The 12,087-nt window shown below is 43.0% G+C and overlaps 6 non-coding genes and 9 pseudogenes across 6 annotated transcripts; all 15 read left to right on the forward strand.

Annotated features, from left to right (window-relative positions):
- Positions 1-36: 36 nt before the first annotated feature.
- LOC136727219 (uncharacterized) lies at positions 37-155 on the forward strand (annotated as a pseudogene).
- A 225-nt stretch (positions 156-380) lies between these two features.
- On the forward strand, positions 381-499 carry LOC136727208 (5S ribosomal RNA). Its single transcript, XR_010808412.1, has one exon. It is a non-coding gene; the product is annotated as a 5S ribosomal RNA (ribosomal RNA).
- Positions 500-715: 216 nt separating this feature from the next.
- Positions 716-834, forward strand: LOC136727315 (uncharacterized; annotated as a pseudogene).
- A 210-nt stretch (positions 835-1,044) lies between these two features.
- On the forward strand, positions 1,045-1,163 carry LOC136727220 (uncharacterized; annotated as a pseudogene).
- A 225-nt stretch (positions 1,164-1,388) lies between these two features.
- On the forward strand, positions 1,389-1,507 carry LOC136726949 (5S ribosomal RNA). Its single transcript, XR_010808323.1, has one exon. It is a non-coding gene; the product is annotated as a 5S ribosomal RNA (ribosomal RNA).
- Positions 1,508-1,723: 216 nt separating this feature from the next.
- On the forward strand, positions 1,724-1,842 carry LOC136727316 (uncharacterized; annotated as a pseudogene).
- A 210-nt stretch (positions 1,843-2,052) lies between these two features.
- LOC136727222 (uncharacterized) lies at positions 2,053-2,171 on the forward strand (annotated as a pseudogene).
- A 225-nt stretch (positions 2,172-2,396) lies between these two features.
- LOC136727017 (5S ribosomal RNA) lies at positions 2,397-2,515 on the forward strand. Its single transcript, XR_010808385.1, has one exon. It is a non-coding gene; the product is annotated as a 5S ribosomal RNA (ribosomal RNA).
- Positions 2,516-2,725: 210 nt separating this feature from the next.
- Positions 2,726-2,844, forward strand: LOC136726682 (uncharacterized; annotated as a pseudogene).
- Positions 2,845-3,060: 216 nt separating this feature from the next.
- LOC136727112 (uncharacterized) lies at positions 3,061-3,179 on the forward strand (annotated as a pseudogene).
- A 215-nt stretch (positions 3,180-3,394) lies between these two features.
- Positions 3,395-3,513, forward strand: LOC136727015 (5S ribosomal RNA). The gene has a single exon (XR_010808383.1). It is a non-coding gene; the product is annotated as a 5S ribosomal RNA (ribosomal RNA).
- A 215-nt stretch (positions 3,514-3,728) lies between these two features.
- Positions 3,729-3,847, forward strand: LOC136727021 (5S ribosomal RNA). The gene has a single exon (XR_010808388.1). It is a non-coding gene; the product is annotated as a 5S ribosomal RNA (ribosomal RNA).
- Positions 3,848-4,056: 209 nt separating this feature from the next.
- Positions 4,057-4,175, forward strand: LOC136726595 (uncharacterized; annotated as a pseudogene).
- Positions 4,176-4,396: 221 nt separating this feature from the next.
- LOC136727293 (uncharacterized) lies at positions 4,397-4,515 on the forward strand (annotated as a pseudogene).
- A 6,511-nt stretch (positions 4,516-11,026) lies between these two features.
- Positions 11,027-11,141, forward strand: LOC136726891 (U5 spliceosomal RNA). The gene has a single exon (XR_010808270.1). It is a non-coding gene; the product is annotated as a U5 spliceosomal RNA (small nuclear RNA).
- Positions 11,142-12,087: the final 946 nt, after the last annotated feature.

A 12,087-nucleotide genomic window follows, 5' to 3' on the forward strand; every position in this document is an offset into this window, starting at 1 on the left:
CAGCCTTTAAGAGACATCATGCAGCCAGGCATCTCGGCTTGCGGCCACACCATCCTGAACGCGCCCGATCTCGTCAGATCTCGGAAGCTAAACGGGGCAGGACCTGGTCAGTACATGAATGTGAGACCTCCTGGAAATACCTGGTGCTGCAAGCTTTTACTTCTCCTGGGTAACTTTATCGTAGCTCTTAATACTCTCTATCTGTCTGGAGGAGATATAATTGAAGTATTGTACACGTACCCGGCTACTTTCAAAACCCATTACTGCACTGATATTTTTCCCTCCATTTTTCTTTTTCTTTTTTTTTTTTTTTTTTTTTTGCTGGAAGTTCCGTCAATACCCGCCAGCCATTAAGAGACATCATGTAGCCAGGCCTCTCGGCTTGCGGCCACACCGTCCTGAATGCGCCCGATCTCGTCAGATCTCGGAAGCTAAACGGGGCAGGGCCTGGTCAGTACTTGGATGGGAGACCTCCTAGAAATACCAGGTGCTGCAAGCTTTTTACGTCTCCTGGGTAACTTCATCGTAGCTCTTAATACTCTCTTTCTGTCTGGAGGAGATATAATTGAAGAATTGTACACGTACTAGGCTACTTTCAACAGCCTTTGCTGCACTGATATTTTTCCCTCCATTTTTCTTTTTATTTTATTTTTTTGCTGGAAGTTCCGTCAATATCCGCCAGCCTTTAAGAGACATCATGCAGCCAGGCCTCTTGGCTTGTAGTCACACCGTCCTGAACGCGCCCGATCATATCAGATTTCGGAAGCTAAACGGGGCAGGGCCTGGTCAGTACTTGGATGTGTGACCTCCTGGAAATACCAGGTGCTGCAAGCTTTTTACGTCTCCTGGGTAACTTCATCGTAGCTCTTAATACTCTCTTTCTTTCTCCAGGAGATATAATTGAAGAATTGTACACGTACCCGGCTACTTTCAACACCCTGTGCTGCACTGGTATATTTCCCTCTATTTTTCTTTTTTTTTTTTGCTGGCAGTTCCGTCAATACCCGCCAGCCTTTAAGAGACATCATGCAGCCAGGCATCTCGGCTTGCGGCCACACCATCCTGAACGCGCCCGATCTCGTCAGATCTCGGAAGCTAAACGGGGCAGGACCTGGTCAGTACATGAATGTGAGACCTCCTGGAAATACCTGGTGCTGCAAGCTTTTACTTCTCCTGGGTAACTTTATCGTAGCTCTTAATACTCTCTATCTGTCTGGAGGAGATATAATTGAAGTATTGTACACGTACCCGGCTACTTTCAAAACCCATTACTGCACTGATATTTTTCCCTCCATTTTTCTTTTTCTTTTTTTTTTTTTTTTTTTTTTGCTGGAAGTTCCGTCAATACCCGCCAGCCATTAAGAGACATCATGTAGCCAGGCCTCTCGGCTTGCGGCCACACCGTCCTGAATGCGACCGATCTCGTCAGATCTCGGAAGCTAAACGGGGCAGGGCCTGGTCAGTACTTGGATGGGAGACCTCCTAGAAATACCAGGTGCTGCAAGCTTTTTACGTCTCCTGGGTAACTTCATCGTAGCTCTTAATACTCTCTTTCTGTCTGGAGGAGATATAATTGAAGAATTGTACACGTACTAGGCTACTTTCAACAGCCTTTGCTGCACTGATATTTTTCCCTCCATTTTTCTTTTTATTTTATTTTTTTGCTGGAAGTTCCGTCAATATCCGCCAGCCTTTAAGAGACATCATGCAGCCAGGCCTCTTGGCTTGTAGTCACACCGTCCTGAACGCGCCCGATCATATCAGATTTCGGAAGCTAAACGGGGCAGGGCCTGGTCAGTACTTGGATGTGTGACCTCCTGGAAATACCAGGTGCTGCAAGCTTTTTACGTCTCCTGGGTAACTTCATCGTAGCTCTTAATACTCTCTTTCTTTCTCCAGGAGATATAATTGAAGAATTGTACACGTACCCGGCTACTTTCAACACCCTGTGCTGCACTGGTATATTTCCCTCTATTTTTCTTTTTTTTTTTTGCTGGCAGTTCCGTCAATACCCGCCAGCCTTTAAGAGACATCATGCAGCCAGGCATCTCGGCTTGCGGCCACACCATCCTGAACGCGCCCGATCTCGTCAGATCTCGGAAGCTAAACGGGGCAGGACCTGGTCAGTACATGAATGTGAGACCTCCTGGAAATACCTGGTGCTGCAAGCTTTTACTTCTCCTGGGTAACTTTATCGTAGCTCTTAATACTCTCTATCTGTCTGGAGGAGATATAATTGAAGTATTGTACACGTACCCGGCTACTTTCAAAACCCATTACTGCACTGATATTTTTCCCTCCATTTTTCTTTTTCTTTTTTTTTTTTTTTTTTTTTTGCTGGAAGTTCCGTCAATACCCGCCAGCCATTAAGAGACATCATGTAGCCAGGCCTCTCGGCTTGCGGCCACACCGTCCTGAATGCGCCCGAACTCGTCAGATCTCGGAAGCTAAACGGGGCAGGGCCTGGTCAGTACTTGGATGGGAGACCTCCTAGAAATACCAGGTGCTGCAAACTTTTTACGTCTCCTGGGTAACTTCATCGTAGCTCTTAATACTCTCTTTCTGTCTCCAGGAGATATAATTGAAGAATTGTACACGTACCCGGCTACTTTCAACACCCTTTGCTGCACTGGTATATTTCCCTCTATTTTTCTTTTTTTTTTTTGCTGGCAGTTCCGTCAATACCCGCCAGCCTTTAAGAGACATCATGCAGCCAGGCCTCTTGGTTTGCGGCCACACCATCCTGAACGCGCCCAATCTCATCAGATCTCGGAAGCTAAACGGGGCAGTGTCTATTCTGTACTTGGATGGGAGACCTCCTGGAAATACCAGGTGCTGCAAGCTTCTTACGTCTCCTGGGTAACTTCATCATAGCTCTTAATACTCTCTTTCTGTCTGGAGGAGATATAATTGAAGAATTGTACACGTACCCGGCTACTTTCAACTCCCTTTGCTGCACTGATATTTTTCCCTCCATTTTTCTTTTTTCTTCTTTATTTTGCTGGAAGTTCTGTCAATATCCTCCAGCCTTTAAGAGACATCATGCAGCCAGGCATCTCGGCTTGTGGCCACACCATCCTGAATGCGCACGATCTCGTCAGATCTCGGAAGCTAAACGGGGCAGGGCCTGGTCAGTACTTAGATGGGAGACCTCCTGGAGATACCAGGTGCTGCAAGCTTTTTACATCACTTGGGTAACTTCATCGTAGCTCTTCATACTCGCTTTCTGTCTGGAGGAGATATAATTGAAGTATTGTACACGTACCCAGCTACATTTAACACCCTTTGCTGCACTGATATTTTTCCCTCCATTTTTCTTATTTCTTTTTTTTTTGCTGGAACTTCCGTCAATACCCGCCAGCCTTTAAGAGACTTCATACATCCAGGCCTCTAGGTTTGCGGCCACACCGTCCTGAACGCGCCCGATCTCATCAGATCTCGGAAGCTAAACGGGGCAAGACCTGGTCAGTACTTGGATGGGAGACCTTCTGGAAATACCTGGTGCTGCAAGCTTTTTAGTCTCCTGAGTAACTTCATTGTAGCTCTTAATACTCTCTTTCTGTCAGGAGAAGATACAATTGAAGAAATGTACACGTACCCGGCAACTTTCAACACCCTTTGCTGCACTGATATTTTTCCCTCCATTTTTCATTTTTCTTTTTTTTTTTGCTGGAAGGTCCGTCAAAACCCGCCCGCCTTTAAGAGACATCATGCTGCCAGGCGTCTCGGCTTGCGGCCACGCCGTCCTGAACGCGACCGATCTCATCAGATCTCGGAAGCTATACAGGGCAGGGCCTGGTCAGTACTTGGATGGGTGACCTCCTGGAAATACCAGGTGCTGCAAGCTTTATACGTCTCCTGGGTAACATCATCGTAGATCTTAATACTCTCTTTCTGTCTGGAGGAGATATAATTGAAGAAATGTACACGTACCCGGCTACTTTCAACACCCTTTGCTGAACTGATATTTTTCCCTCCATTTTTCTTTTTTTATTTGCTGGAAGTTCCGTCAACACCCGTCAGCCTTTAAGAGACATCATGCAGCCAGGCCTCTCGGCTTGCGGCTACACCGTCCTGGACGCACCCCGTCTCGTCAGATCTCGGAAGCTAAACGGGGCATGGCCTGGTCAGTACTTGGATGGGAGATCTCCTAGAAATACCAGGTGCTGCAAGCTTTTTACGTCTCCTGGGTAACTTCATCGTAGCTCTTAATACTCTCTTTCTGTCTGGAGGAGATATAATTGAAGAATTGTACACGTTCCCGGCTACTTTCAACACCCTTTCCTGCACTGTTATTTTTCCCTCCATTTTTTTATTTTTTTATTTTTTATTTTTTGCTGGAAATTCCGTCAATACCCGCCAGCCTTTAAGAGACATCATGCAGCCAGGCATCTCGGCTTGCGGCCACACCGTCCTGAACGTGCCCGGTCTCGTCAGACCTTGGAAACTAAACGGGCCAGGGCCTGGTTAGTACTTGGATGGGTGACCTCCAGGAAATACCAGGTGATGCAAGCTTTTTACGTCTCCTGGGTATCTTCATCGTAGCTCTTAATACTCTTTATCTGTCTGGAGGAGATATAATTGAAGTATTGTACACTTTGTCTTAGGGACAGTCTGGCTAGCAGTGACTGAGTGGTTGACAGACGACAAGCAACGGAATGTACGTGCTCTGTGATGTCATAGCAGTCAGCTGAGAGAGGCTCGTGATGTCATCGCTGAGCTGTCTGTCTGTCTGTCTGTCTCTCTCTCTCTCTTTCTCTCTCTCTCTCTCTCTCTCTCTTCCTCTCAATTCAATTCATTTGTATTGTCAAAGCAATTGGACATACATACATATATATATATATATATATATATATATATATATATATACATACATACATACATCCATACATGCTAGAAAGTCATTACTATGTTATCTTAAAGGCTAACTAAGCAGAACATATATCATTATAGAACAGAGTTCATAGGTCAACACATGGTTTTAGGGAACAGGCACGTAGGTCATACCGTTTGACAATGTCTCCAAGGTTCTCATCGTAAATAACAAACAGAAATCAAACTATCTTCTGGGCTGACCTTCTAGCTTGACCGTATCTTTCTTAAGTATACAAGAGAGAAAAACAGGTGTAAGAAAATAATTTCTAATTTTCCTTCTACACATATATACATACATACATACATATGTAGCGTTATGTTGGGTGTATTTGGATAAGAGCATTTGGGCTCTGAGCTGAAGCACTGATCTAAAGAAGACCTCTCCCCCCCCAAAGTTATCAGATTTCCTTAGCTCATCAGCTTGGAACTGGTTTGCATCAAAGTGACAGTTTTGGGGAGGATGGCACCGAGAAGAGGCCAAATAGTTTGGAATTCTGCTATGAGATGTCTGGAGAAAGGGGCCTGTAGGTGATAAAAACTCTTTGAAGTGGATGAGAGCCGAAATCCCGACATAGAGCTACGAACCCAGGCCAACCGGCATTTCCAAAAGATGGCATGGATTGACATCAGTCATAAATAAAGCCTCCCTCCAATAGGACACTGGGGGCTGAAACCGAAATCCAATCTCAAGAACTCAGGGACCAATCACCTACTGATCTGACAGACTATAAGGAACAGCGGACAGTCTTTCTCTCTCTCTCTCTCTCACCTGAACCAGAAACTCGCTGCCACAGCTCAACCTGTAGCTCTGTTGCCAGAACCGGAATCAGAAACCAACCAAGTCTTTGCCGGCAACAGAAGAGTTAAACTATGAGAAGGAGATTGAGCGAAGAATTATTTTAAAGGACTTTATTAAATAAATAACTTCACAGACCCACCTGATCAGTGGAGTTTTACAGCTGGACAATTGACTAAGTCGACTGAATACGAAAGTGTCAGTCACTTAAATAGCTATTTGAGTCTTAAGAAACTTGACCCTTGGAACAAACAGGGCCCTGCTTTCCTCAAAGACTTCGTCTTCAAGTAACTACGGTGGAACCATGCTTACAAAGAAGATTTTGTGCACAACCTTGGAGCCTTCAAACCAATGGAAAATCTGTTTGGAAACGACTCTACATTCCCGAAACCCCAACTTCCAGGTGCATCGACTGAGTGGAAGTTCTTGGACAAAGCCGAACCGGACTGCCTTTGTTCCAAACCACACGGACCTCGTGCCGTGTGCTGTTATCTGAGCCCGAAGCCAGAGAGGCCTCTCTGCGACGAAGTTCACATAAGTTTAACAGTTTGGAGTTTGTGATTCATGACATTTGAGAAATCAATTAGAAATGTTAATCTGTGATTCATAACTCTAGAATGTGTAATATCATTTAGTTTTCTTAAATATAAATGTGAGTTGCATTAAACTGTTTTGTTGATAATTTTAGAAATAAAATCTGTCAACGCCGAGAAATATCTTCTCATTCCTGTTTAACTGTTTAGTCTGAAATTGACACAAGTTAATAGACATTAGATTATTGGTGGCCCTGCCTATCCTTAATCATTGAATAATAATCAGTTAAGGGAAATTGTGGTAACAAATAGGATCTTTCTCGGCACCTAAACGTAAATGAGACTGATATATATATAACGAGAAGTTACCTGACATAAATACTAACCTGCGTAGTTATTTAATGTCTGACTAATAATACTAACGAGAGACTCACCTTCGTCTTACTAACCGGTGTTGTAGTCAATGTGTTTATAACCTTTTTTGTTTAACGATTTGTTAAACGGAATGTACGTGCTCTGTGATGTCATAGCAGTAAGCTGAGAGAGGCTCGTCATGTCATCGCTGAGCTGGCTGGCTGGCTTTCTGTGTGTGTGTGTGTGTGTGTGTGTGTCTCTCTGTCTGTCTGTCTGTCTGTCTCTCTCTCTCTCTCTCTTACTCTCTCTCTCTCCCTCTCAATTCAATTCATTTGTATTGTCAAAGCAATTGGACATGCATACATACATACATACATATATATGGAAAATAAACAATATGTGTACATCTCTTTCTGCATTAGTGGTGCCCTCACAGATGTGCAAGTTACATGACAGACAGACAGACAGACACACACACACTTTCACACACAGACAGACAGACACAGACACACACAGAAACACACACACATACTTTGACAGACAGACAGACAGACACACGCATATTATGGGTCTTTGTTGGGTAGTGAAATGGGTAGCATCAGTCGCAGTGTGGGTAATGTCAGGGAGCCAATCATAGTCCCCGTTATTTGCATATCGTGGCGCAAAGCATTCTGGGAAAAGCAACTAAACACGTTTAGTCATGTATTTGTCCATAGTTTACACATGAGATGAAAGAGACAGTATGACGTATTGAGCACCTGGTATTCCTCATGTGTATGTGAGGGGCAGAGGAACCGGATCCCAAGTGTGCGTCCCAGGTGCTATAGGTTTCAAAGCATGCAGGGGAATAGGCACCCCACCCTGACACCTATAGAAGACTGGATAGGGAGATATAAATAGCAATGGGGAGACTCTTGTACTTGGTGTGGCTCTATCCATATAGTGGGGCCAGCAGCCACTTAGCAGGTGCAGCAATAGAAGCTCAGCCTGGGGAGACTGGATTTAGCATTTCCTCTCCATTTTGATAACTATCCATAATCATTTCTGCAAAATACTTCTATGATACCTATGTATGTTTTTTACTTGTACTATATTATACTATCAAGTATCAGTGTACACATACAATGTGACCTGTTACATTAATACAGAGGCCACGGAAGGCCAGATCACTAATAGCCACTGTCCCCTGATATTACACTTTTTTACAATCACTTTGGCACTCATTTCAGAACCTTGATGTCATTTTTCAAAACTCTAGACACTAAACTCACACCCGATGATCAAAATGCACATTTTTCAAAACTCTAACACTTTTTTACAATTGCTTGGATACAATACACATCAACCTCAGATCATTTGTTCATTGAACTAAAATGACACAACTTAACATCAAAGTATTACCATTTCAAAATGCAATTCACACATTACATCTGAGATCACTGTCTATTCATTTCATTACAAAGATCTAACTATCAATTGATACAGCTGCTCAAAATGATAAGTGACTGTTGCATTACTCTTAATGCATAATTTTATGGAAACTGACAAACAATATTCCATGTTTCGATCATGAAAGTTTCAGGATAATGAGATCCATTGACATCAATAAACGAGGAGCATGAACCAGTTGGACTACATTATCTATGGATGTAATATTTCATCATCATTCATCATCATGTAGCACTTTTCCACACCATGTTTGCAGTGTGGAAGGAAAGTTAGAAATTCTTTCTCTAATACCTGTTTTTCTCTCTTGTATACTTAAGAAAGATAAGGTCAAGCTAGAAGGTCAGGCCAGAAGGTAGTTTGATTTCTGTTTGTTATTTACGATGAGAATCTTGGAGACAATGTCAAACAGTATGATTGAAGTGCCTGCTCCCTAATCCATGTGTTGATCTATGAACTCTGTCCTATAATGATATAAATTCTGCTTAGCTAACTTTTAAGATAACATAGTAATGACTTTCTGATTATAACCAGCTCTTTGATTTTTGTGTATAAAAGCTCTGACTGTTAAAATGAAGGCAGAGCGACTTTGGGATCTACTTGAGTCACTGTTCCTCTCCACGCTGCGTGTATTAAAGGCATTGCAACTAACGCTCCAACCTGGTTGAAGATGATTGTTCTTCCACATCAGATTTGACATTACTGTATGTATGCAGGCCCTTGTAATTGCTTTTCCAATACTGCCAACTGGTTATTGATGATTGATTTCACATTGTGGTACGAGTATCGAGTGAAATGAGTGCTATCCACCCCAGCAACACAGTGATAACATGGAGCCGGCAGGTCATCCAGGTCACAATAGAGGTCAAGCAGTGGGAGGAGGAAGACGTGGTGGTCAAAGGAATGGAAGGGGACATGCACCCCTTCTGAGAGGTGGTCGTGGGCCTCGTCATAGAGGAGGGCTTAGGCCTCACCAGAGAGGCAGCCATGGGCCTCATTTGAGAGGTGTTGGGGGAACGTGGTAGAGGACAAGGCCACGGACCAGACAGCGGCAGCAACAGCAAATAGTGTCCAGTGAAATCCGAGAAATAGTTGTAGAGCATGTTGTAAATCATGGCATGACCATGACTGAGGCAGCTACAATGATTCAATCAAACCTCAGAATCAACTCAGGATCAACTGTGGCCTCAATCATCAGAAATTTCCGTACTGAGAAGCGGCAAGTCTTCAGCATGCACTAAACATTAGGCTACTCTCAATTGTCAAATGACTGTATACTGCATACCAATGTGTAGCACAGAGTATAGTGTGCCTTTTGAAAGAAATGCAGACAGAGTGAAGCAGCTGATGACTGAGTATGTTCAGGTATGTTCAGTTTCAAGATGCCTCTTGTGAAAAATGGTTGTGAGAACCTGAACCTGAACACAGGGCTGATGGAAATTCAGAAGTACAGTAATCAATCCTTTGTTTTACACTAAGCCAGGTGAGGAACACTGCAGTTGACATTTTACTGTAGTTTTGTTCTTTTTTGTAGCTAATTATTGTTGCATGGATTCAAAGAAACCTATGGTGTGATTTGATTGTATTGCATCAATACATTTCAGATTTTGTTCAATGATTCCACTGTGTCTGTAGTATTCTCTCTACTAGTCCTTTTACAGTGATGTATTTATGTGTAGTACCATAATGAAACATGTATCACATATTTTGTACTACAATATTTAATGATTGTACGAACAACTACACAGTGAAACTATCGGTATCTTCTGTGTGGGTGATCTAAATAAATGTTACTATGGTATTTCATGATAAATGAATTATTTGAACCAACAAGTCTGCAAGTGCAAGGTTTCTTTAAAGATATGAATGCACAATGCAATGTTTTGAACATTGGACAGCCTGTGTTACAAGTGATGACCGTTTTGAGTTTTGTGTCTAGAGTTTTGAAAAATGACATCAAGGTTCTGAAATTAGTGACAAAGTGATTGTAAAAAACTGTATATTCATCCTATTTAATGTGCTCTTTTAAAATGTACTTTTCTTTTTTATGTTGCCATTTCTGTTCTACCAATGTTTCAGTTGTTAGCCAAAGATTGACAGAGTACATCTCATACACACAGGCCAGACAGCAAGGATTTCTTTTTGAAATTCAATTACAAATGCTGCATGAACTCATCAATACGATTAGAGCTCCTGAAAGCAATATAACTAACTCACTCTACAGCATCTCATTAGCAGTGAAAAGAAACCAAGAAAGTTGGGACAGTCGACTGTTTACCACTATGTAACATCACCTTTTCTTTTAATAACACTTATTAAGCACTTGGGCACTGAAGACACCACTTGGTTAAGTTTAGCAAGTGGGATTTCCCCCCATTCATCCATTATGCATTTCCTCAGCTGCGCAACTGCACAGGGCCTTCGTTGTCTTAATTTGCACTTCATAGTGCGCCACACATTCTCAATTCGGAGACAGGTCAGGACTGCAGGCAGGCCATGCTAGCACCCGCACTCTCTGCCTACGCAACCATGCGCTTGTAATCTGGGCAGAATGTGGTTTGGCGTTATCCTGCTGAAAAATGCAGGGATGTCCCTGGAAAAGACGATGTCTGGATGGCAGCATATGTTGCTCCAAAATGTGTACATCTCTTTCTGCAAAAATGGTGCCCTCACAGATGTGCGAGTTACATGACAGACAGACACTCATACACACTGTCACACCCACACACACACACACACTTTCACAGACAGACACACGCACACACACTCACTTTCACACAGAGACAGACACACAAACACAGAGACAGACACACACACACTCACTTTCACACAGAGACACACAAACACATACACTTTCACACAGACACACACACACATACATACATACATACATACATATATAAGGAAAAGAAACAATACATTTAAAAATCACAAAAAGATGTAATAAAGTACAGAAAATCTAAATGTAATAAAATGTGATCTTTAATACACACAAATATGTATGGCTGGTCGGATGCGTCTTGGACTCGGGTTCCTCTTCATTACGTATAATGCTTTTGCCTTTTGCTATAGCGTTCCGTGGAGGGGATCGTGGGTGAGTTTGTACCATTCTTGGGGGGCTCTGCCTTGTTGGGGCGGAGCTGTGATCCAGGTGAACAGCAGATCGGACATAGGTGGGCATGTGGGCGGAGGAGGAAGGCCGGTCAAGCAAATAAGCTTGCTAAGGTACGCAGCAGCAGCAAGCAGCCCCACCATCCAGTCAGCCAGCCAGTCTGGCTGGCAGTGACTGAGTGGTTGACAGACGGCAAGCAACGGAATGTACGTGCTCTGTGATGTCATAGGAGTCACCTGAGAGAGATGTTTGTGATGTCATCGCTGAGCTGGCTGGCTCTGTGTGTCTTGCTGGCTGTGTGTGTGTGTGTGAGAGAGAGAGAGACTTTTTGACTTTTATCAGACTTCATTGCCTGTTTGCAACACGCAATAATTCATACAAAAGAAAATAAATAAATAAAAAATAGTGTTCCCCTTTGTTTGTCTCCCCCCAACAAGCATTAACTCCGCCACTGATCTGTACACTTTTAAAGAAAGCAACCCAATACACACAACAAAACAACCATCAAATACTAAACCCTATAAATGAATTACATAATAAAAACCAACTCCCCGTCATACAATTCACAAAGGGCATCATTAATACACCAGACCTGTTCAAAAATCAGCCTGTAATAGTTAAACTCTAGTCTGACTCTGCACTTGACCAGCATGGCAAACACTCTCACTGCATCCTCACTGCCCTCCCCACACACTCTGTTCTTCCTAGTCTTATAGACGGCCATTTTAGCCTGGCCCAGCAAGAAGTTTACCAGCTGGTCCACATGTTTGGTCTTTCTGGTGTATCGCGCCCCTAAAATAAAAACCTTTGTGTTAAAAATCAGGTTAAGATCAGTAAAAAGACGAGTTAAAAGACTAAAAATGGGTGACAACCGAGAGCAAGTGCTGAAACAGTGAAACACGGTCTCTCTCTGAGCACAGAATGGGCAGGCGTCGGACACAGCAGGGTTAAGAACAGTAATAAAAGAATTG

This window comes from Amia ocellicauda, unplaced genomic scaffold (assembly GCF_036373705.1).
Source record: "Amia ocellicauda isolate fAmiCal2 unplaced genomic scaffold, fAmiCal2.hap1 HAP1_SCAFFOLD_26, whole genome shotgun sequence".
Taxonomy (NCBI): Eukaryota; Metazoa; Chordata; class Actinopteri; order Amiiformes; family Amiidae; genus Amia; species Amia ocellicauda.